Below are 25106 nucleotides of genomic sequence, written 5' to 3'. Positions count from 1 at the left end.
CACCTGCACGTATCTCCGCAACTTTGGTTCACCCCCGTGATGTATGGTACGTGGAGCATCACTCTTGCAACGCTGCCCGTTTCAGATAGTGCAATTTTGTCATGCACAGTTTACGGCGTGCGAACAGTTTACAGACTTCGCCGTTTTGGAAATGCTTCCATCCTAGGCCCGAAAGCCAATGATCATGCTCTTTCGGACATCAGATAAATCAAGCTGCATTACGACAATGACTGCACTGTTTCCATCATCCACCACTCCCCACTGGCAACGGCCTTGCCGCAGTGGATACACCGGTTCCCGTGAGATCACCGAAGTTAAGTGCTGTCGGGCGTGGTCGGCACTTGGTGGGTGACCATCCAGGCCGCCATGCGCTGTTGCCATTTTTCGGGGTGCACTCAGCCACGAGATGCCAATTGAGGAGCTACTCGACCGAATAGTAGCGGCTTCGGTCAAGAGTACCATCATAACGACCAGGAGAGCGGTGTGCTGACCCCACGCCCCTCCTATCCGCATCCTCCACTGAGGATGACATGGCGGTCGGATGTTCCCGGTAGGCCACTCGTGGCCTGAAGACGGAGTGCTTTTTTTTCTTACCACCCCCCACTCTCCCGGTCTCTTATACTTTATATACCTTCCCTTCACATACCATACTTTATACATCCTCCACTCCTATTGCTGCCACTTGCTGTCTGTTTTAATGTTTCTGTATTTACTAACTATTCATAAACTAATAAAGTTTTAAGGATTTCTGTTATATGGACTGTGTAATACTACAAAGGCTGTGTAACTCCATGAATGCGTAAGTGTCCTTCATCAAGAAAGAATTTAACTAGCCAGTTGTGAAAGTATTTCTACATTACTTGAATTTTTCACAGTCCCCGTAATCCGAAAGAGAATTGTGGTGGACCGTTGCAGCTCTCGTCTCTTTCCGCGCCGCTGATACTGCTAGAAACAGTCGCTCTCTGAAACATTCTATGTTTATACAGCTTCGCTAGAAACAGACGTGACTATGGGGTGGATGCAGCAGAACACTCCGATGATTCTTGAATGCAGGCGTCAGTTTGGGGGAAAGTCGATGATAAAGTTATAAAGCTTTCGAAGAAGGGAGACTTTTTCCGATGGACTGGACCGTGCCCAGGCTCGAACCGGCACTCATTCATCAAGGGAGATGACTAGGTGCGTACACGTGAACACCTACGTGTTCCAGTGACATTCGTTGCAAATGAAAAATAGTTCACCTTTGCACAAAGTTTACTTATTTAATCTTTTTGTAGCCTTTACCAACACTGAATCGCATTTAAGCTGACTTTTATACGCGTTTGCGCTTAAACAAGCTGTCTTTAAAAGATGTCACAGTGGCGGCTCTTAAACAATAGGAAAATTTCCGTTCACTCCTTGGTGTCTATTCTCGCCCCACTAGCTGAAGACAAATGTTATAATCTGCGTTACACATCTGTTTCTCATTCCAATAACGTCTCGAAATACTTCACAGAGAGCTTCTTTCTCACAGTTGATAATGTTTCTCTAACAGTTACACTATTGTCATAACCACTGTCCGTGCACTCAGCGCTTAATTCGTTTACGTACATTCTTACAATAAATATTTATAAAACTGACGCAATATTATTTCATGACAATTGCACTTCTCACTGTCGACATACAGATGTGTTATTAGATTGTCCCTTATGGAAACGATATTTTTTTAATGAAACACATTTCACTGACGTTCCGGAATATTTAGAGACAAGCGTCTTTCAGTTTACTTTACTATAATTCTTAAGATCATAACAGCAGAAAAAAAGTATTCTCGCAGAAGTAGCATATAATAACAAGCTACCACTTATTCAAAGTTAACTGTACTAGTTTAGCTGACAGTCGAAAAACTTGCTTGCTACGGCGTATATACTCCCACGTCTCCCTATTCAGGCAATTCTCGATGGAAAACCTTGGAAAACCCCGAGAAAGACCTGCCAACCTCGTACTTCTCTATGTCGTAATTTAGTTAAATTTTATGAAAAAATAAAACGTAACTATACAGACTACTGCATCTCGGATGAACCTACATGGGTTTCTCAGTTGAGTAACTTTGGTGTTACAGGTGCTAAATAAAATATTAAATCACAATCATGTATTTTTTTCCCACTGAGGTTCAGCTTGAGCAGTTGTTTATCTGTTGTTTCGCTGTTAGAAGTTGTCGGTGACTATAGTTTTCACTTAACGAAATTGGTACTCAGAGTTCGGAGATGAAGTTGACGTCGGCGAGATATCAAGTAGGGCCGGAAGGGAAGGTAAGGTTCCGGAAGGTCTGGAAGATGGTAGAAGGGGAATTCTTCTTGATAAAGAAGCAAGTGGACAGAACAAGAACTGGGGTTGATCATCAGGAGATTGATAGCACCATTACATTCGGCACACTGTAGGTTAGGGTACATGGAAAAACAGATATGTATAAGTAAAATTCAGTGACTCACTTCCTAAGAGAAAATGGTTTAGTTCGCACTAGTGGTAAATTTGTTTCTCTGAATCCTCAAATCGGAAACCATATTAACATGTAATTAATATTTATATATCCAGAGAATGTCACAATTCAATGAAGGACTGAACTGTTATATCCACGTTATTAGTATTGTAAGGTGGCTATAACTTCGCACCTTACAAGCACTCATCTACATACTTTGTCGTGATCTACAACCACAATTAGGTATCATTTTATAGATTGATCATTGTATATATGAATATTTAAAGAGACTGACACTGTCATGTACGCCTTGCAAATAATAGTTAACGCTTTTGCATGAAAGGTGACAGAGTGTCTTTATTATCAAAATAGCATAATGAATGATTGCCTATACCAGTAGAGGTTAGGACGCTAGCAGAGACGAAACGGCAGGCGGAGATCAAGCCCTGGGTGGAAGGACCACACAGGTGTATTGATCCTGCTTAAAGACAGAAAGTAGCAAGATGGACGTTGGGGCACCTGAGCGCTGGAGGACAATAGAGTCGCGGCCGGTTGCTGTTGTAGCCGGACCGGAAGGATAACCGGAAACTTTGCTAATCTTGGACACAGCTGAGAGGAATGAGGAAGGGTCACGTCGGAAATCACAAAATGGCTTTAAGCACTATGGGACTTAACATCTGAGGTCATCAGTCGTCTAGCGCTAGCAGAGACGAAACGGCAGGCGGAGATCAAGCCCTGGGTGGAAGGACCACACAGGTGTATTGATCCTGCTTAAAGACAGAAAGTAGCAAGATGGACGTTGGGGCACCTGAGCGCTGGAGGACAATAGAGTCGCGGCCGGTTGCTGTTGTAGCCGGACCGGAAGGATAACCGGAAACTTTGCTAATCTTGGACACAGCTGAGAGGAATGAGGAAGGGTCACGTCGGAAATCACAAAAATGGCTCTAAGCACTATGGGACTTAACATCTGAGGTCATCAGTCGTCTAGACTTAGAACACGCTACTGGCCATTCAAATTCTTACACCACAAACATGACGTGCTACAGACGCGAAATTTAACCGACAGGATGAAGATGCTGTGATATGCAAATGATCAGCTTTTCAGATGATTTATACAAGGTTGGCGCCGGTGGCGACACCTACAACGTGCTGACATGAAGAAAGTTTCTAACCGATTTCTCATACACAAACAGCAGTTGACCGGCGTTGTCTGGTGAAACATTGTTGTGATGCCTCGTTTAAAGAGGAGAAATGCGTACCATCACGTTTCCGACTTTGATAAAGGTCGGATTGTAGCCTACCGCGATTGCGGTTTATCATATCGCAACATTGCTACTCGCGTTGGTCTAGATCCAATGACGTAGCAGAATATGGAATCAGCGGGCTCAGGAGGGTAATACGGAACGCCGTGCTGGACCCCAACGGCCTCGTATCACTAGCAGTCGAGATGACAGGCATCTTATCTGCATGGCTGTAACGGATCGTGCAGCCATGTCTCGATCCCTGAGTCAACAGTTGGGGACGTTTGCAACACAGCAACCATCTGCACGAACAGTTCGACAACGTTTGCAGCAGCATGGACTATCAGCTCGGAGACCATGGCTGCGGTTACCCTTGACGCTGCATCACAGAGGGGAGCGCCTGCGATGGTGTACTCAACGGCGAGCATGGGTGTACGAATGGCAAAAGCTCATTTTTTCTGATGAATACCCCTTCTGTTTACAGCATCATGATGCTCATATCGGTGTTTGGTGACATCGCTGTGAACGCACATTGGAAGCGTGTATTCGTCATCGCCATACCGGCATATCACCTGGCGTGATGGTATGGGGTGCCATTGGTTACGCGTCTCGGTCACCTCTTGTTCGCATTGAAGGCACTTTGAAGAGTGGACGTTACATTTCAGATGTGTTACGACCCGTGGCTCTACCCTTCACTCGATCGCTGCGAAACCCTACATTTCAGTTGGATAATGCACGACCGCATGTTGCAGGTCCTGTACGGGCCTTTCTGGATACAGAAAATGTTCGACTGCTGCCCTGGCCAGCACATTCTCCAGATCTCTAATCAACTGAAATCGCTGATCAATGGTGGCCGAGCAACTGGCTCGTCACAATACGCCAGTCACTACTCTTGATGAACTGTCGTATCATGTTGAAACTGCATGGGCAGCTGTACTTGTAGACGCCATCGAAGCTCTGTTTGACTCAATGCCCAGGCGTATCAAGGCCGTTATTGCGGCCAGAGGTGGTTGTTCTGGGTACTGATTTCCCAGGATCTATGCACCCAAATTGCGTGAAAGTGTAATCACATGTCAGTTCTACTATAATATATTTGTCCAATGAATCCCCGTTTATCATCTGCATTTCTTCTTGGTGTAGCAATTTTAATGGCCAGTAGTGTACTTAAACCTAAGTAACCGAAGAACATCACCCATAACGATGCCTGAGGTAGGATTCGAACCGGCCACCGTAGCAGCCACGTGGTTCCTGACTGAAGTCCCTAGAACCGCTCTACCACAGCGGCCCGCTCGGGAATCATACCGACTGGGTTATTTCCAAGGGTTTTTACTCAGAAACGTACCACTGTAAGAGGATAGGTATTTCTTTGCAAACTTTGCGTGCTGCACGACAAAGGACTAAAATATGGTTGGCTGGCATTCGGAAGAATCTATATAGGAGGAGAATATTATGGGTTTTCGAGAATATGATTCGCCTTCTCCAGTTACGAGGGAGGGGATCCGAGTCTTGCTGGGAAGCTCGCTGAAACATATCAGATATGACAGCCATGAATGGTCTCCCCGACCTCTGGAAATCGTTGAGCTCCGGCGGACCGCCTTCTGATGACCTCACTCTCCGTGCCCTGCGACTGTACCACTGTCGACATCAGATGCTCCATAGACTTCCCACAAGCTTTTTCAATACTCCGAAGTTTCTTTCTCTGCAGTGAGAAACTCAGTGACGGAACGTTGCTTGCAACATATATCACCTACAGATGCCATTTCCAAAATCTCCTGCAGCTACGCTATTTGTCGTTAGTGACGGAAATTTGGCGCGCTCGCTCAGGAGACTTGAAATGACATATACGTAACATTTGCATTCGGCTCAGAAAAATATTCGGTGCATTACCTAGTGCGCAACCCTCGTAATTGAATCACTATCTTTGCAGACAATTTTTTCGCTCGACGTCCGGCCTATTCCCTGACGTTTTAGAACATGTCCAGTCATTCTGTCCCTTATTGTGCTTGTTGTTGTTGTTGTGGTACTCAGTCCTGAGACTGGTTTGATGCAGCTCTCCATGCTACTCTATCCTGTGCAAGCTTCTTCATCTCCCAGTACCTACTGTAACCTACTTCCTTCTGAATCTGCTTAGTGTATTCATCTCTTGGTCTCCCTCTACGATTTGTACGCTCTACGCTTCCCTTTAATATTAAATTGGTGATCCCTTGATGCCACAGAACATATCCTACCAACCGGTCCCTTCTTCTAGTCAAGTTGTGCCACAAACTTCTCTTCTCCCCAATCCTATTCATTAGTTATATGATCTACCCACCTAATCGTCAGCATTCTTCTGTAGCACCACATTTCGAAAGCTTCTATTCACTTCTTGTCCAAACTAGTTATCGTCCATGTTTCACTTCCGTACATGGCCACGCTCCATACAAATACTTTCAGAAACGAGTTTCTGACACTTACGTCTATACTCGATATTAACAAATTTCTCTTCTTCAGAAATGCTTTCCTTGCCATTGCCAGTCTACATTTTATATCCTCTCTACTTCGACCATCATCAGTTATTTTGCTCCCCAAATAGCAAAACTCCTTTACTACTTTAAGTCTCTCATTTCCTAATCTAATTCCCTCAGCATGACCCGAATTAATCCGAATACATTCCATTATCCTCGATTTGCTTTAGTTGATGTTCATCTTATATCCTCCTTTCAAGATACTGTCCATTCCGTTCAACTGCTCTTCGAAGTCCTTCGCTGTCTCTGACGGAATTACAATGTCATCGGCGAACCTCAAACTTTTTATTTCTTCCTATTGTACTTATGTTTTCCAAACATTCCTTTCCTCGCCGATTCTGCGGAGAACCTCCTCATTTCTCGGCAGTGCACTTAAGTTTCGTCATCCATCTGTAACACACCTCCGAAAGACTTCGATTCTCTTCTTTTCCTGTCATCACACAATCCACGATTCGGAAGTATAGTGCTGCGCTGCCGACGTGTGACTGATGCGTTTGCCAAAACACTCCGCTTACGGCGCGGTAACGAGCACAGAGAGCAGGATGAAACCAGGCCGTAGTGGCCGGCACTTTGAACAGCGTCCGCCAATAACCGGCTCGTCGCGCTGATGAGGGAGGCCCCGGCTGAGCGCGTCGGCTGACGCCCTGTGACAACAGCTGCGGCAGGGGAGGGTTTGGGCTGCGTTAGGGGCTAGGAGGCGCCGCTGCGGCGGACGGGGCGTTAATTGGCCGCGGTGGCCGGCTGACACCCCGCCTGCACGTGGCAGGGCGGAAGGGGTGGCGGCGGGGGTGGAGTGGTGGCTGCCGCCGTCTGGCCGCGCAGCACGGCGACGATCGGAGCGCTCGTTCTAGCAGGGCGCCACTTGTAACGCAAGGGTTGGAATCTGCTCACGCTCAGCAGTCACTTACACGGGGGTCCTCCAAAAGAAATGCAGTCTATTTTTTTTAAGTCCATCTTTTATTCTAAATGTTTCAAAGTTTTACAGTGAGTTGTTGTTGTTGTGATCTTCAGTCCTGAGACTGGTTTGATGCAGCTATCCATGCTAATCTATCTTGTGCAAGCTCCTTCATCTCCCAGTACCTACTGCAACCTACATACTTGTGAATATGCTTAGTGTATCCATCTCTTGGTCTCCCTCTACGATTTTTACCCTCCACGCTGCCCTCCAATACTAAATTGGTGATCCCTCGATGTCGCAGAAAATGTCCTACCAACCGATCCCTTCTTCTAGTCAAGTTGTGCCACAAACTTCTCTTCTCCCCAATCCTATTCAATACCTCCTCATTAGTTACGTGATCTACCCACCTAATCTTCAGCATTCGCCTGTAGCACCACATTTCGAAAGCTTCTATTCTCTTCTTGTCCAAACTATTTATTGTCCACGTTTCACTTCCATACATGGCTACACTCCATACAAATACTTTCAGAAACGACTTCCTGACACTTAAATCTATGATCGATTCTATGAAATTTCTCTTCTTCAGAAACCCTTTCTTTGCCATTGCCAGTCTACATTTTATATCCTCTATACTTCGACCATCATGAGTTATTTTGCTCCCCAAATAGCAAAACTCCTTTACTACTTTAAGTGTCTCATTTCCTAATCTAATTCCCTCAGCATCACCCGACTTAATTCGACTACATTTTATTGTCCTCGTTTTGCTTTTGTTGATGTTCATCTTATATCCTCCCATCAAGACACTATCCATTCCGTTCAACTGCTCTTCCAAATCCTTTGCTGTCTCTGACAGAATTACAATGTCGTCGGCGAACCTCAAAGTTCTTATTTCTTCTCCATTTACAGTGAGTAGATACATCCTTTATACTCTGTCAGTAAACTGAAGAGGGAGCGAGCGAGTCCCCACTCTGCCTACCCAGCTACGTCACGAGGCGCTTCTACAGGCTGTTTCACATCTTAGTACCGGACCCGCCGCGGCGCGCCCTTCAAATCTGTGGCGACGCCGTGTACAGATAGATACATCTCGGCTGCGTTTATTTTTAGACAAATGCATTAAGACGATAAGGAATAAAAAAAAACGATAGCTTCTTCCGAAACACAACATTATAGAATAAATAATATTAACATAAGAATGGAAGTCAGGATTCTAATACAAACATAGATCAAAATGCCTGTTCATGTGAATGTGTGTTCCTCTATTGCTATTCGTAAAACGGACCCCATATAATGTAATCAGTCTGTAGGATTTAAGGCTTGTTCTTTCTTTGTGTTCCTTCTAAAATGTAGTAGTTTTCTTTGAAGGACTGCATTGAGACTTAACAATTCTTGCAACATGAAGAATGATGGAAAGGTAAGCAGAAATTTATAATTTTGTGTGTTGCATTAGTCAGATTTGCACTACTTTTTTGTCACTATCTTCATACATACCTCAAAAATATGTGTACAAGGTCATCCATATTGGGTATTTACTCTGTTGCCAGCTGTCAGAAAGGTTACATGTGTTTTGGTAGCATCAACGTTTATTTGTTTTGTATAAAAATAAATTAGAGAATCTGTATTATATTTTGTTATAAGAATGGAATAAAGTGTATGAAATTTTTAGAAATATTAAATATTCCTTTTGGTGAGCCTGTTATGGGTAAACCAACGGAAGACAAGTGTTAGGGCCTACAAACATTTCAAAGCAGGCTTTTAAGGACAGCGGTTTTACAAGCACGGATGAGATTAAAAATGCACAGTTATAATGCTATAAACTATCCTGAAGAAACAGTTCCTAAAAGTGTTTCGGGAATTGGAAAAAGTACTGGCATAAGTGTATAGTATATAATGAGGAATATTTTGAAGATAACATTGCTATAGGTTAACAAATAAAGTTCTTACCGAAAAATAAAAATTAATATGCGAACGTAACTCGTATGTCAAGCTTTTTTCTTAGAAGTCCAGTATCAGTTTACATGTTTCGAAGGAAACTTCACCAGTGTCTAAGAATAGCTATTGCGCACGTGTTTTAAGCACTATGTCTTAGAATCAGATGAATAGTGACCAAGATAGAGATTTAGTGTCCCATAAGCATCGAAGGTTTTACGTGATTTTGAAACTGTCTATAATGATGGGTTTCCCCCCAAACTTATTAGCTTTACTTCGTGGCGATTCCAGTAAACCATGCGGCTTATTCTTGCGTTCCTCCCTTATGCGTCCTTATGGGAGAGGCTGACGTTTGCATAAATTGCAGCCCTTTGACTGGGACTGGCAATATTAGCTAACAGTTCTTTTTGGCTCGCCTCTTTAATACACGCTGTAATAACATTAGAGACGATCGAACGCTCGTTACTTCCCAAATACCTCCACTTCTTAGTATTCTGCACATTTTCTTGCAATTATAGACTATTATCCATCACTTTCGGATATCGAAGTATATCAGTAAGTACACAAAGTCAACTGACTGACACTGACAACTAATATCCCACGAACAGAAACGACGTATATCAGTGCACGCCGATCTACACCGCTAGACAGGTAACAGGCAACAGATTTTGGGTGCCCCAGTAGGATGGTGGCAGCGTTCTTCCCTCAGAGGTCACTTCCCCCACCAAAAGCGCTGCTCGCTCTTGAGTTTACAGACAGACTATAGGGACAATATTTTCATTTCTCCACATAATTTCCATCCCTCTCAACTGCCTTACGCCATCTTGGAATCAGCGCCTGTATACCCGCACGGTAAAATTCTGGACCAAACTGTTGGAGCCACTGTTTGGCATCGTGCACAAGGGATTCATCATCTTCAAACCTTGTTCCACAAAGAGAGTCTTTCAGTTTCCCAAAGAGATGATAGTCACATGGAGCCAGGTCAGGACTGTAAGGCGAGCGTTTCATTGTTGTTCATCCGAGTTTTGTGATCGCTTCCGTGGTTTTTTTGACTGACATGTGGCCGTGCATTGTCTTGCAACAGTAAAATATCCTGCTTTTGCCGATGTGGTCGAACACGACTCAGTCGAGCTTGAAGTTTCTTCAGTGTCGTCACATATGCATCAGAATTTATGGTCGTTCCCCTTGGCACGATGTCCACAAGCAAGAATCCTTCGGAATCGAAAAACACCGTAGCCATAATATTTCCAGCAGAAGGAAGACGACGGTTCAATCCCGCGTCCTGCCATCCTGATTTAGGTTTTCCGTGACTTTCCTAAATGTCTCCAGGTAAATGCCGGGATGGTTCCTTTGAAAGGGCACGGCCGACTTCCTTCTCCGTGCTTCCTTAATCCGATGAGACCGATGACCTCGCTGTCTGGTCTCCTTCCCCAACCAACCAACCGGCAGAAGGTGTGGTTCTGAATTTCTTTTCCTAGGGTGAATTTACATGATGCCAATCCACTGACTGCCTCTTCGTCTCTGGTGAAAAATGATGGACACATGTTTCATCACCTGTCACAATTCTTCCAAGAAATTCATCTCCACCATTCTCGCACTGTTACAAAAGTTAGCTGCATACCGTTTTTCTTGTTTCTTTGTGAGCCATTGTCAATATTCTGGGAACCCACCTGGTACAAACCTTTTTTAACGCCAACACTTTCGGTATTCTGCAAACACATCCTTCCCCTAGCCCAACGTAGCGTGACAATTCGTTCACTGTGATACTTCTGTCAGCAGTCACCAATTCGTTAACTCTCTGCACATTGTCTAGAGTGTGTGCAGTACGAGGCCTGCCGTTGCGAGGACAATCCTCAATATTGCCGTGCCCGCTTTCATCACGTAACCTGCTTGCCCACCGACTAACTGTACTCCGATCGACAGCAGAATCTCTTTTGGATGTTTCCCACTGTCTCGTTTTCTCAGCACTGTAATTCTATGACAGCACGTTGCTTCTGACGAACGTCAAGTGTACCAGCCATCTCGAAGACACGCTGTCACGGCGCCACTCACGGGAACAGGTTGAACTAAGTGGGAAGGATGTATCTACACATCCAGAATGAAAACTGTATTTTTAGAAAAATAGTGTGCATTTTTTTTGGAGTGACCCTCGTACAACGTTATTCCACTATGAGGTTACCAAGTTTCAGGCATGATGAAGAGTGGCAAATGTATCAGCTTCAGGTAAGGGACCTGAGTCGAAAGCTATAAGCGAAAATCGTTCTGATACATGTGACAGTAAAAATTGGGTTGGTGTGGAAGTTCTTAGCGTTTCTCAGTAAGTTTAATAAACACAACAGATATATTCGTGGAGGTATATACCGTCTATGCAACTAACTAAAGGCAATTTGTTTATTGTGGTAAATATAATATGTTGCTATATTACATTTTGTCGTGCTCTTCTTTTGGTTTTTAGGTTAGAATCAACTTTTGTAGCACCAATCTCGTAATGTGAACTTATCATTCGGTTTAACTTAACGATTTCCAGCGCTGTTAACCCATGTGTTGGTCCTGGAGATGTATTCGTTAGTTTCGATACTCCAGCTGGCTAGTTATCAGTATGAATGCTCACAACAAAAAGCTCCTGACATCGCAAGAAAACTTCAACGTACAAAGAGCCATTGCAATGGAAAAGAAGCTACTCAACGACCAAATCCATATAAGCAATAGCTCCCTGATCATGCTAGCCACCAAAACAATAACAAACCGAAATATAACCAGGACAAATAATTAATGAATCTTCTTCTCCATTCCCTCTCCCCCCCGCCCAAACACACACACACAAACGCACACATAGACACATATTTATATAAAAGAAAAGAAAACCACACATTTACACACACACACACAAATATCCATACAAAAACAGACACCCTCTGAAGAAAGAGTTACACAATTCCACGCAAGAAATACATACATACATACACACACACACACACACACACACACACACACACACACACACACACACACACAATAAGTGACAAATATCAGACCACAACACAACGCAAACAAAAGATTAATAAACACACAACAGCAGTCGGCAACGCTACACACCGAAAACACGCGTATGTTGATCACAAAATGGAAAGTGCAAGTGATATATGCGATGCGACAAATGTGGATGAAAGTACGCCAGAAATCGGCCAGCTTGAGTATAAGTTCCTTGAAGATTTTTTGATACATAGCGGAAGAGGGAGAAAATCTGAGGGCACAAGATCAGGTGAAAAAGATGGATGCGGAATGAATTTCCAACCCAACTCCTGTATAGTGTTTTTTTGTCAGTTTAGCAAAATGTGAGTGGGCATTATCGTGAAGTGACACCACGCAACGCAGTCTGCCTCGTCGTTGTTCTTGGACTGCATCCGCAAGGCGCCTCATTTGTTGGCGCTAAATGTCAGCAGGGTTACGCCTTGAAGAAGCAATTTGTGGTATACCACTCCATCGGTGTTCCACCATATGCATAACATTATCTTTTATGGTTGAGGACCAGGTCTTTGTACAGGGAGTCGCTGCTTTGTATGGGCTCAAGCATTCCTTGTTTTTCCCTGTGTTAGCATAACGACACCATTTATCGTTACCAGTAACAGTAAAGGATAGGAATTGTCGGTGTTGTTCACGAGCCAATTGATGAAGAGCAAGCAGAGATACACATATGGTCACTCGCTGACTTTTGTGATTTTGGCTTAGAGCATTCGATACCCATAATGAAAGTCTACCCCTTGTTTTTTAAGTTGACTAATTTTCATGTACGAAGTATTGAGAGGTGGCATGAGCCCCCTCTCATATTTATATCTTACGATTTTCGTCTCAAATTGTGTGCGGTGAAAAGTTGCTATTCCTTCACACGTGGACTTCCCACGCAGCGTCTCTCGTCACCCGGGTGGTCCGGTGACAGGCGGGCTCTCCTGATCTGGAAAGGGTTAAGCCGACGGGTGTGAGGAAGTCGAGTGAATCCTTTGCAGACGCCGACATTGTCAAAAGACACGCCCGGAGGGGTCTGAAGTAGTGGCTGGGCTAGAGGTTCTGTTACTTCGCAGAATCTTAGCGAAAACACTTTCTGGCGGGCTACCAGCGAGGCATGGGAATGACGTGTGTACCCAGACAGTTGTGGCGGGAAAATTCCGCGCTTTCTGCAAAATAGTAACTGTGATTGGCTGGCTCAGGGCATAGCTCCGTGACGTAGCAAAATCAGCGCAGAAATTGGCGCCAAGAATCTCCATTGGTGGAATGGTAGTGCTCCGGCAATGGAGTGGAATTTTTCACCGGTTATCGAGTTGCTGATTGGAACGTTTAACCACGGCCACTGTCGTAGGGGCGGGAATGTTGTGTGTTCGGCCTGTACGGGTGCTCTAGGGAGTCAGCTCTCGCCTTTCGGTCGAGGACGTCGAAGCAACTAGCCATCACCTCCGGTACGCCAGATCGTGTTCTGGCAGTTAAGAAGACAGTTTGGTACTGTATGTCCGCAGCACCAGCAGATAGGGATTTTCCTAGGTGATAATCAGAGCTCAGCAGAGTGCGCCTGTTCGTCTTTTTCTAACTTTGTTCTGTCTTGAGTAGCAGCAATTAATGTTGGGTTAGCTGTGTGTCTCTCTTATGATTTGAGTGGCAAGGAATTGGCTCCACATACCACTTCGTCATAAACCTCACAATCTAGTTTAGGGACAACTACACCTTCACAGCGTTTGTTTGTGTATCCAATTTGAGCCAATTTGATGTATTATAAATGTTTCATGTGTTTTTGTTTATTATTTTGTGTTTAGTCATAATAAATAATATTGTTATTTTGGACAGAACTTTCTTTCTGTTAATCGGTAGAGCAACCCATCATTTCTCACTACGTTAACGAAACCTTCCTTTATTTAACTTATTTGTCAAATTAAATTATTGCAGGTGCCAAACTCTTTTCTACTCCACTTGCAGGGTTGGTTACAGTCAGTTCGCATATATTTTTTAATCCTTGTGCAACAGCAAAAGTCGGAGTTAGAATAGGCTGGGCTTAGTGCATCATTTACATGTGTAGATTCTAGAATTTAGTGTTAAATACACTGCTAGCCCCGGCACCTCACAGTATCTCCCTTTCATATAAGCGGACGCAGTGCTCCATGGTTGCCATTTCTACCACTATGTGTCTAATTCTTTCAATTAGGCCCGATAAATTGAGATATGGTTAATCAAACCCGCTAGAATAGATAGTATTCTAATTTAAAAATGAAGCAATGGATAACGCAACATTGGTGAATGGCCATGGAACAATACGTGCACATTAGGGACTGTAAGACTTTCTTTTTCTGATACTATGAATTCAGTTAGTCGCATGAAGTGCATAATGCATACAGTGGATATGCCTGGATTGAAAATTCATAGAATATAGTCATTATCTCATTGGTATGGATGAAGGATACTAAATAACGCTAAGAGAGAATTTCAGTTATCATTCTGATTTATTTCGATAATATTTAAGGAAATTATTACTCTCTGTGACAAAACATTTAAGAAAACTATTACTCTCTGTGACAAAACATTTAAGGAAACTATTACTCCTTGCGACAAAACATACTTGAAATCTATTACATTTAAGAAAACTACCACTCTCAGTCACAAAACCTACATGAAGCACTCACTATATCTTGCATCTCGCCATACCGGAAACAAAGACAACACTTCGTCGCCAGTTACATCTACTAATGATTAAAATGGGTAAAAATGAATGTTAGTGAATTGTGGCCTCTTAACACCCTTTAGTTATTGTCACACCTATGTAACGCGTGGAATAGGGAAGGATATTACCTTTCACTCTGTAGTGTCACCGCCAGACACCACACTTGCTAGGTGGTAGCCTTTAAATCGACCGCGGTCCGTTAGTATACGTCGGACCCGCGTGTCGCCACTGTCAGTGATTGCAGACCGAGCGCCGCCACACGGCAGGTCTAGAGAGACGTCCTAGCACTCGCCCAGTTGTACAGCCGACTTTGCTAGCGATGGTTCACTGACAAATTACGCTGTCATTTGCCGAGACGATAGCTAGCATAGCCTTCAGCTACGTCATTTGTTACGACCTAGCAAGGCGCCATTACCATTTGCTATTTATCTTATGATGCATGTACCGTCAGACCGATGTTCAGCAATTATGGATTAAAGTTAAGTATTCCAGAAGCTACGTACCTTTTTTACTAGACTCAAATCCTTTAACTGTTCCAGACCTCACGCCAGCCTGCGTGAGCTTAAACGCGTGCCTTTCGGCTATCTCGTAGTGGCTTGGCTGTCTTGCCAAGTCACAACACACTCTCTCAAACGTTACTTGTGTTACTACACATGCAGTACCATGCGGATAAGTTCATGTTGAAACCGCGTATTATGCAACACCAATGCAACGTGAGCAAACCAGCCCAGGCTTCATGAGTCCACATCGTTCATACTATTATTAACGAATGGCAAATCCAGTGACTACCGTTATGAATGCTGGCAACACGTGGCCAAGTTCGACAACAAAGAAACGAGCAAAATAAACCGTAGAATCATGAAAAATTTACTTTGCTTGTATCCAGAACGAAACTATGCAACAAATGTAACAGTAATGAACCTATCCGCTATTGACCTAAGAACAAGAACCGTTGGTTCATGCCCTCAATCACCTCGCGCCCAAGTCTGCTAGTTGAAACACATTAATCTGAAAAAATTCTACAAATAAAATATCGCTGAACGTTTCCCGATATTAATTCACACCCTAACATGCTTCATAGTCAATGTTACCGCAAAAAAACTTACATTATGAATAAGTTTTCTCACCATCCATGACGAGTGCCTCGCCCCTGCGTCCGTCTCGTTCAGTCGGCGGCTCCAGAGTGTCCCAACATGGCGCACGTTCCAGGACCAACCGCCAACCGTTCAAAAAAACTGGTGGTGGGGGGTAGGATCTCAGTGAGAACCAACCTCACAAACTCTGCCCTGCTCATCCCCAACATCTTTGGAATCACGAACTCTCTGCCGAATCTGCTCACGTTATTATGTTGGTGCTAAACTGTCCTACTGCTACCATCTTTGATTAACCCAGATTATTACATATTCCATATATAATTACGTTTATCCATGCACATTCATCATTGGATCAAAGGATGAGAGAGGAGGTGTGGCACCAACAGAAGAAAAAATATACACGGAAGCATTTTTTAATCCAGAGGTTAATTAGCTAGACGAAACATTGGAAGGACGCTCTCGGCGTAAAATGAATTATTAAACATGTCGAAATTAATCAGTCAGTTAAATGAAGCGTAAACCTGTGACGTCTTAGTAGACCTGATTTTTGAACCTTCCGCATGGCATACAAATGTCGTACGATGGTGGAATGGTCACAGTTCATCACATTTTCCAGTTGCTCGTTGTAGATTAATGCGTTTAACCGATCTTCATCAAACTCCGAAAGTCTTCCTGAGCGTGGACAGTCAATAGTGTCAAAACGATCCTTCTTAAAACGGGAAAACCATTTTCTTCTCGTGCTCTGCCGCACAGGAAGCATATATTTCCGGCTGGCTCAGCTACTGTCTCCCGTCTATTGAACTCAAACAGAATAATATTCCGGAAATGCTCCAATTTCTCCATTTAGCACTCAATTTTCTAGCGTCCGCAGCTCCATTCATTATTTTCAGACGAGAAGATGAGAATGTGTAAACTCAAATATCGACAGTGAACTACAAATAAAAAATGACAATCGATAAATAAACCATAGCAATCGAAATACCAACATCCAAAACAAAAATCTAGGAACTGACGCACCACCTTAATACGTGTATCGGTTCTGTTGTTGCTAAAACTAAGGTAACCAACTTTAAGAGGTGATAGGATGGACCAAAACGAGGAAAAAATCTCGAGTAAATGGGACTTGTTCAATAGAAGAGATTTTTTTGAAAGCATCGAAGTGAAAAAGTACTGATAGCTCTTAGGATACATATTCTAGATCCCATGTTTACTAGTCTTGGTTTTTCTTGTTTTGGCCCATACTACCACCGCTAAAAGAAGGTTACCTCTGCAGTCTTACTAATAACAGTACCGATGACTCCGTTGTGACATACGGAGAAGGAACGTTTCAAAAGATGTGGTTTCGCTAGATGATAGCGCTCGGCCTCACGCAATTAGGAAAAATCTGGTGCATCCAAAATATATTATCTGACCTGCTGGAGCGCCTATGGTACAGACCTGATTTAGCTGCAAGTGATTTTCGTATTTCTGGTCCGATGAAGAAGCACTTGCATGAATCCAAGTTTTCGTTGGATGAAGATGTGGTGCTGCACTCTGCAGGGGTGCAAAACAATTGCGTTCAAGCCTGGAACAATGTCACTACAACGAGCCTTTGAGACTACCAAAGATAATTCTGTCTGAAGTATTAAATGTTAACTATAAGATATTTGTGATAGTATGCATGTTGCGAAGGTGAAAGAGGGGTATTAGATAAACAGGTATGATGTCACGGTATGGAATTATTGTTCTTGGAATTTGCGGCTCGTGGCTGCCGTAAATGTAAGTGTTGATAATTTTCTCCCAGATGGTGTTTTCCGCTGCAAGAAACCCCTTTGTGTCCAATCTGAACGACCATTCGCACTTGGGTATACCAACGACGTTTAAGTAGCGAGCCTTGCTGTTGGAGGAAGGGAGTGCAAGCCAACCTAACTTCATTCTATAGCCTGTCCCGAACTAAAGCGGAATCGGCCGCTTTCTCCGACACCCGGTGTGTTAAATAGGCCACAGCATGGCCTCTGCCTCATTCAGGTCCGAGTTTTTCTGCAGTGTAGACGTTTTCACGTGGGTAGTACAGCCAGTCCGAACCAGGCGGTCTACCGGTTAGGTGCCATGTGGAGACAGTTAGCTGAGTACTATAGGCACCAGGAAGTAATGCTACCTGTTAGTCCGAGATTCAATCTGCCCGCTAGTTGCCTTAAGCTGACCGTCTGAAAATATGGTGATCACTCGCTGATGGCATCGCCGTTAGATCACCGACGCCTCGCTGCCCCTGACGTAAACTACTTCGTTCTATTGCCGTGTGCCGTCATTAGACAATACCTCTCCCTCTCGCCCTCAGTTACTTTTCTCCCTGACGGAATATTTTCCCTTGGTTGTGCAATCTCTATCTTGCATCAAGGCACCACTGCCATCGATTTCACTACCTTCCTACACTACTGGCCATTAACATTGTTACACCAAGAAGAAATGCAGATGATAAACGGGTATTCATTGGACAAATATATTATACTAGAACTGGCATGCGATTACATTTTCACGCGATTTAGGTGCATAGATCCTGAGAAATCAGTACCCAGAACAACCACCTCTGGCCGTAATAACGGCATTGATACGCCTGGGCATTGAGTCAAACAGAGCTTGGATGGCGTGTACAGGTACAGCTGCCCATGCAGCTTCAACACGATACCACACAGTTCATCAAGAGTAGTGACTGGCGTATTGTGACGAGCCAGTTGCTCGGCCACCTTTGACCAGACATTTTCAATTGCTCAGAGATCTGGAGAATGTGCTGGCCAGGGCAGCAGTCGAACATTTTCTGTATCCAGAAAGGCCCGTACAGGACCTGCAACATGCAGTCATGCATTATCCTGCTGAGACGTAGGGTTTGGCAGGGATCGAATGAAAGGTAAAGCCACGGGTCGTAACACATCTGAAATTTAACGTCCACTGTTCAAATTGCCGTCAATGCGAACAATAGGTGACCGAGACCTGTAGCCAATGACACACCATGCCATCACGCCGGGTGATACCCCAGTATGGCGATGACGAATACAGGCTTCCAATGTGCGTTCACAGCGTTGTCGCCAAAAACGGATGCGACCATCATGATGCTGTAAACAGAACCTGAATTTATCAGAAAAAATGACGTTTTGTCATATGTGCACCCAGGATCGTTGTAGAGTACACCATCGCAGGCGCTCCTGTCTGTGACGCAGCGTCAAGAGTAACCGCAGCCGTGGTCTCCGAGCTGATAGTCCATGCTGCTGCAAACGTCGTCGAACTGTTCGTGCAGATGGTTGTTGTCTTGCAAATGTCCCCATCTGTTGACTCAGGGTTCGAGACGTGGCTGATTGATCCATTACAGGCATGCGGATAAGATCCTTGTCATCTCAACTGCTACTGATACGAGGCCGTTGGGATGCAGCACGGCGTTCCGTATTACCCTCCTGAACCCACCGATTCTACACTCCTGGAAATTGAAATAAGAACACCGTGAATTCATTGTCCCAGGAAGGGGAAACTTTATTGACACATTCCTGGGGTCAGATACATCACATGATCACACTGACAGAACCACAGGCACATAGACACAGGCAACAGAGCATGCACAATGTCGGCACTAGTACAGTGTATATCCACCTTTCGCAGCAATGCGGGCTGCTATTCTCCCATGGAGACGATCGTAGAGATGCTGGATGTAGTCCTGTGGAACGGCTTGCCATGCCATTTCCACCTGGCGCCTCAGTTGGACCAGCGTTCGTGCTGGACGTGCAGACCGCGTGAGACGACGCTTCATCCAGTCCCAAACATGCTCAATGGGGGACAGATCCGGAGATCTTGCTGGCCAGGGTAGTTGACGTACACCTTCTAGAGCACGTTGGGTGGCACGGGATACATGCGGACGTGCATTGTCCTGTTGTAACAGCAAGTTCCCTTGCCGGTCTAGGAATGGTAGAACGATGGGTTCGATGACGGTTTGGATGTACCGTGCACTATTCAGTGTCCCCTCGACGATCACCAGTGGTGTACGGCCAGTGTAGGAGATCGCTCCCCACACCATGATGCCGGGTGTTGGCCCTGTGTGCCTCGGTCGTATGCAGTCCTGATTGTGGCGCTCACCTGCACGGCGCCAAACACGCATACGACCATCATTGGCACCAAGGCAGAAGCGACTCTCATCGCTGAAGACGATACGTCTCCATTCGTCCCTCCATTCACGCCTGTCGCGACACCACTGGAGGCGGGCTGCACGATGTTGGGGCGTGAGCGGAAGACGGCCTAACGGTGTGCGGGACCGTAGCCCAGCTTCATGGAGACGGTTGTGAATGGTACTCGCCGATACCCCAGGAGCAACAGTGTACCTAATTTGCTGGGAAGTGGCGGTGCGGTCCCCTACGGCACTGCGTAGGATCCTACGGTCTTGGCGTGCATCCGTGCGTCGCTGCGGTCCGGTCCCAGGTCGACGGGCACGTGCACCTTCCGCCGACCACTGGCGACAACATCGATGTACTGTGGAGACCTCACGCCCCACGTGTTGAGCAATTCGGCGGTACGTCCACCCGGCCTCCCGCATGCCCACTATACGCCCTCGCTCAAAGTCCGTCAACTGCACATACGGTTCACGTCCACGCTGTCGCGGCATGCTACCAGTGTTAAAGACTGCGATGGAGCTCCGTATGCCACGGCAAACTGGCTGACACTGACGGCGGCGGTGCACAAATGCTGCGCAGCTAGCGCCATTCGACGGCCAACACCGCGGTTCCTGGTGTGTCCGCTGTGCCGTGCGTGTGATCATTGCTTGTACAGCCCTCTCGCAGTGTCCGGAGCAAGTATGGTGGGTCTGACACACCGGTGTCAACGTGTTCTTTTTTCCATTTCCAGGAGTGTATATTCTGCTAACAGTCATTGGATCTCGACCAACGCGAGCAGCAATGTCGCGATACGATAAACCACAATCGCGATAGGTTACAATCCGACCTTTAACATAGTCAGGTACATGATGGAACGCATTTCTCCTCCTTACACGAGGCGTCACAACAACGTTACACCAGGCAACGCCGGTCAACTGCTGCTTTTGTATGAGAAATCGGTTGGAAACTTTCCTCATGTCAGCACGTTGTAGGTGTCGCCACTGGCGCTAACCTTGTGTGAATGCTCTGAAAAGCTAATCATTTGCTTATCACAGCATCTTCTTCCTGTCGGTTAAATTTCGCGTCTGTAGCACGTCATCTTCGTGGTGTAGCAATTTTAATGGCCTGTAGTGTAGTTTGTATGAATTTCATTACAGCTGTAATTTCAGTCCATCCTTTTCTGAAAATTATTCCTCTTGACTATTATTTCCGAAGGTTTGTATTACCTCCCCCTGCCGTTAACCTGTCATGATTTCGGCTCTTTTTCCTTGTGATAAAGCAGACAAAGCTGAAATACTAATGTAGTAGGAAAAGAATCTAATGCTTTAGGCATGGTCACGGCTATTGGGTGTTGTGTGATGATTTCCAAGCCATAAATTTGGGAGCGCGGTTCTACATTTCCACATAAACTTAGGTGATAGAAGTCTTGAGATACGTTCTAATATCGTGTCGTATCTCATTTTTCCCGGCATAGTGCAGCAGCTTGCGGTGGCATCCACTCAACAATTCATTGGAAGTCACCTGCAGAAATACTGAACCACGCTGCCTCTATAGCCGTCCATAATTGCGGAAGTGTTGTCGATCAGGATTTTGTGTAACAACTGACCTCTCTATCATGGTCAGTAGAGTTTGGATGGGACTCATGCCGGGTGATTTGCGTGGCCAAATCATTCTCTCTAACTGTCCAGAGTGCTCTTCAAACTAATAGCAAACAATTGTAGTCCGGTAACATGGCGTATTTTCAACCAAAAATTTCGCCGTTGTTTGGAAAATAAAGAACACGAATGGCTGCAAATGGTCACCAAGTACCTGAACATAGCCATTTAGAGTAAATGATCGGTTCCGTTGGACTCCATGTGAAACCAGCCCACACCATTATGGAGACACCGCCAGTATGCACAGTGCCTTGTTGACAACTTGAGTACATGGCTTCATAGGATCAGAGCCACACTCGAAACCTATCGTCAGCCCTCAACAGCTGACAACGGGACTCATCTTACCAAGCCGAGATTTTTCAGTCGTCTAGGGATCAACCGTGTAACATCCACTTAGAAGAATTAAGAATGACAGTGCTGGTAAACCTCTTACGTTATTTGATTTTCAAACAGCTGAGCAAACCTGAACGTACTCAGACATATCTCTCTTTACTTATTCTGATCAACAGTAAACTGACACACAATTTTTTTTTTTTAACTCAACGGTTTGACTTTCAATAATCCCTACAAGAGTATGGCCCTGACTAACAATAACCTATACCTTTCATGAATCACTTACCTCACAAAAATCTCCGTTACTCGAACTACTGCAACACAGCGAGCGCCAATACTGCCAGCTAAATAAAAGATTCTAACTACTGAAGGCACTAACTACTGATAGGCATAGTCAGCAAATGAAAGATTTTAATAGAGAACAAACAATGTATTTACCTTAATGGTGTTCAAAAGTCATAATATGTATATCAGTTCATGACATCCAGTCTTACAAATTTCGTTTTTCTGACGGACACACGTCCAGATCGTCCGCTCTCAAAACTCCGCCATCTCTCTCCCTACATCCACCACTGCTGGCGGCTCACCTCCAACTGCGCAACGCTACGCGCTGTTCACATCCAACTGGCCAACACTACAATAGCAAGTATTCCAACAATGCAAATCAGCCACAGACTGCACACATCACAGTCAGTGATTTTCATACAGAGCGCTACGTTGCGTTACCAATATAAAAACCTAAACAGCCTACTTACAACCGATATGGTCACGAGCCGAGGGGACGCTCTGCGGACGACATCGAGCTGTTAGGAAAGGCCGTGTCGTCGGTCTTCTGCTGCCGTAGCCCACCAACGCAAAATTTCGACGCACTGTCCTACTGGATACGTTAACAGTGCGTCCAGCGTTGATTTGTGCGGTTATTTCAAGCAGTGTTGCTTGTCTGTTAGTACTAACAAATGGTTCAAATGGCTCTAAGCACTATGGGACTTCACTGCTGAGGTCATCAGTCCGCTAGAACTCAGAACTACTTAAACCTAACAAACCTAAGGACATGACACACATCCATGCCCGAGGCAGGATTCGAACCTGCAACCGTAGCGGTCGCGCGGTTCCAGACTGTAGCGCCTAGAACCGCTCGGCCACACCGGCCGGCTTAGTACTAATAATTCGACGCAAACGCCGCTGGTCTCGGTCCGTAACTGACGGCCGTCAGCCACTGCGTTGTCTGTGGTCAGAGGTAACGCCTGAAATGTGGTATTCCCCAACACACCCTCTACACTGTGGATCTCGAAATACTGAATTCCCTAACGACTTCCCAAACGGAATGCCCATGCGTCTAGCACCAACTACCATTCCGCGTTCAAAATCTGTTAATTCCAATCGTGCAGCCACAATCACGTAGGAGATCTTCTGACGTGGGTCACCCGAGCAGAAATGACAGCTCCGCCAAAGCACTGCCTTTTTTTTAACTTGTGTACGTGATACGAGGTGCATTCAAGTTCTAAGGCCTCCGATTTTTTTTCTCCGGACTGGAAAGAGATAGAAACAAGTGCATTATTTTAAAATGAGACCGCGTTCATCGTCAATAGGTCCCAGAGATGGCAGCACTGTACGGCAGATGGAATTTTACCGCCAGCGGCGAGAATGAGAACTGTTTTAAATACTTAAAATGGCGACGTTTTCCTTACTTGAACAGCGCACAATCATTCGTTTTCTGAATTTGCGTGGTGTGAAATCAATTGAAATTCATTGACAGTTGAAGGAGACATGTGGTGATGGAGTTATGGATGTGTCGAAAGTGCGTTCGTGGGTGCGACAGTTTAATGAAGGCAAAACATCGCGTGACAACAAACCGAAACAAGCCGGTCGGACGACATGATCGAGAAAGTGGAGAGAATTGTTTTGGAGGATCGCCGAATGACTGTTGAACAGATCGCCTTCAGAGTTGGCGTTTCTGTGGGTTCTGTGCACATAATCCTGCATGACGACCTGAAAATACGAAAAGTGTCATCCAGATGGGTGCCACGAATGCTGAGGGATGACCACATGGCTGCCCGTGTGGCATGTTGCCAAGCAATGTTGACGCACAACGACAGCATGAATGAGACTTTCTTTTCGTCAGTCGTGACAATGGATGAGATGTGGATGCCATTTTTCAATCCAGAAACAAAGCGCCGTCAGCTCAATGGAAGCACACAGATTCACTGCCACCAAAAGAATTTCGGGTAACTGCCAGTGCTGAAAAAATGATGGTGTCCATGTTCTGGGACAGCGAGGGCGTAATCCTTACCCATTCCAAAGGGCACCACGGTAACAGATGCATCCTACGAAAATGTTTTGAAGAAGAAATTCCTTCCTGCACTGCAACAAAAACGTCCGGGAAGGGCTGCGCGTGTGCTGTTTCACCGAGACAACGCACCCGCACATCGAGCTAACGTTACGCAATAGTTTCTTCGTGATAACAACTTTGAAGTGATTCCTCATGCTTCCTATTCACCTGACCTGGCTCCTAGTGACTTTTGGCCTTTTCCAACAATGAAAGACATACTCCGTGGCCGCACATTCACCAGCCGTGCTGCTATTGCCTCAGCGATTTTCCAGTGTTCAAAACAGACTCCTAAAGAAGCCTTCGCCGCTGCCATGGAATCATGGCGTCAGCGTTGTGAAAAATGTGTACGTCTGTAGGGCGATTACGTCGAGAAGTAACGCCAGTTTCATCGATTTCGGGTGAGTAGTTAATTAGAAATAAATCGGAGGCCTTAGAACTTGAATGCAGCTCGTACGTGCAAGTGCAATTCGCCAATCCTTCTGTCACCTCAGAGTGGAGTACATGAGCAGAGTTCTTGAAAACTTTTTCCAGGGCGGAGCTAGGAAGCTCGTCAAGAAAAGGATCTCGTGGACAGGGGCTGAGGGAGAAATTATGTTAATTACAGTCTCGTTTCTCCAATAAAATGGTTTATTTTTTAAAAGAAATCCCAGTGGTCTCGTATTACAAGCAGGAGGCCTACACGACTAGCCGAGAGGCTGTGTTTCACTGGATGCGACAGCGAACTTCAAGGCCTGTAACGACCATCCTGTCGGGCCTGTGAGGGCTGGGACGCGGAATGAATGGAGCTGCAAATGGTTTCCGCAGCGCGTTTCGCGATTAGCAGCGAGACGTGACGGGGAGGGGAAGGAAGCTGGGGTTTTG

The 25106-nt window shown here is 45.2% G+C and overlaps 1 pseudogene; it reads left to right on the top strand.

Annotated features, from left to right (window-relative positions):
* The first annotated feature begins 263 nt into the window (after positions 1-263).
* Positions 264-380, top strand: LOC124778376 (annotated as a pseudogene).
* The last annotated feature ends 24726 nt before the right edge of the window (positions 381-25106 follow it).

Source organism: Schistocerca piceifrons, chromosome 2 (genome assembly GCF_021461385.2).
Source record: "Schistocerca piceifrons isolate TAMUIC-IGC-003096 chromosome 2, iqSchPice1.1, whole genome shotgun sequence".
Lineage (NCBI taxonomy): Eukaryota > Metazoa > Arthropoda > Insecta > Orthoptera > Acrididae > Schistocerca > Schistocerca piceifrons.
The sequence above is the reverse complement of the archived record's forward strand: the minus strand, read 5'-3'. Positions and strand labels throughout refer to the sequence as shown.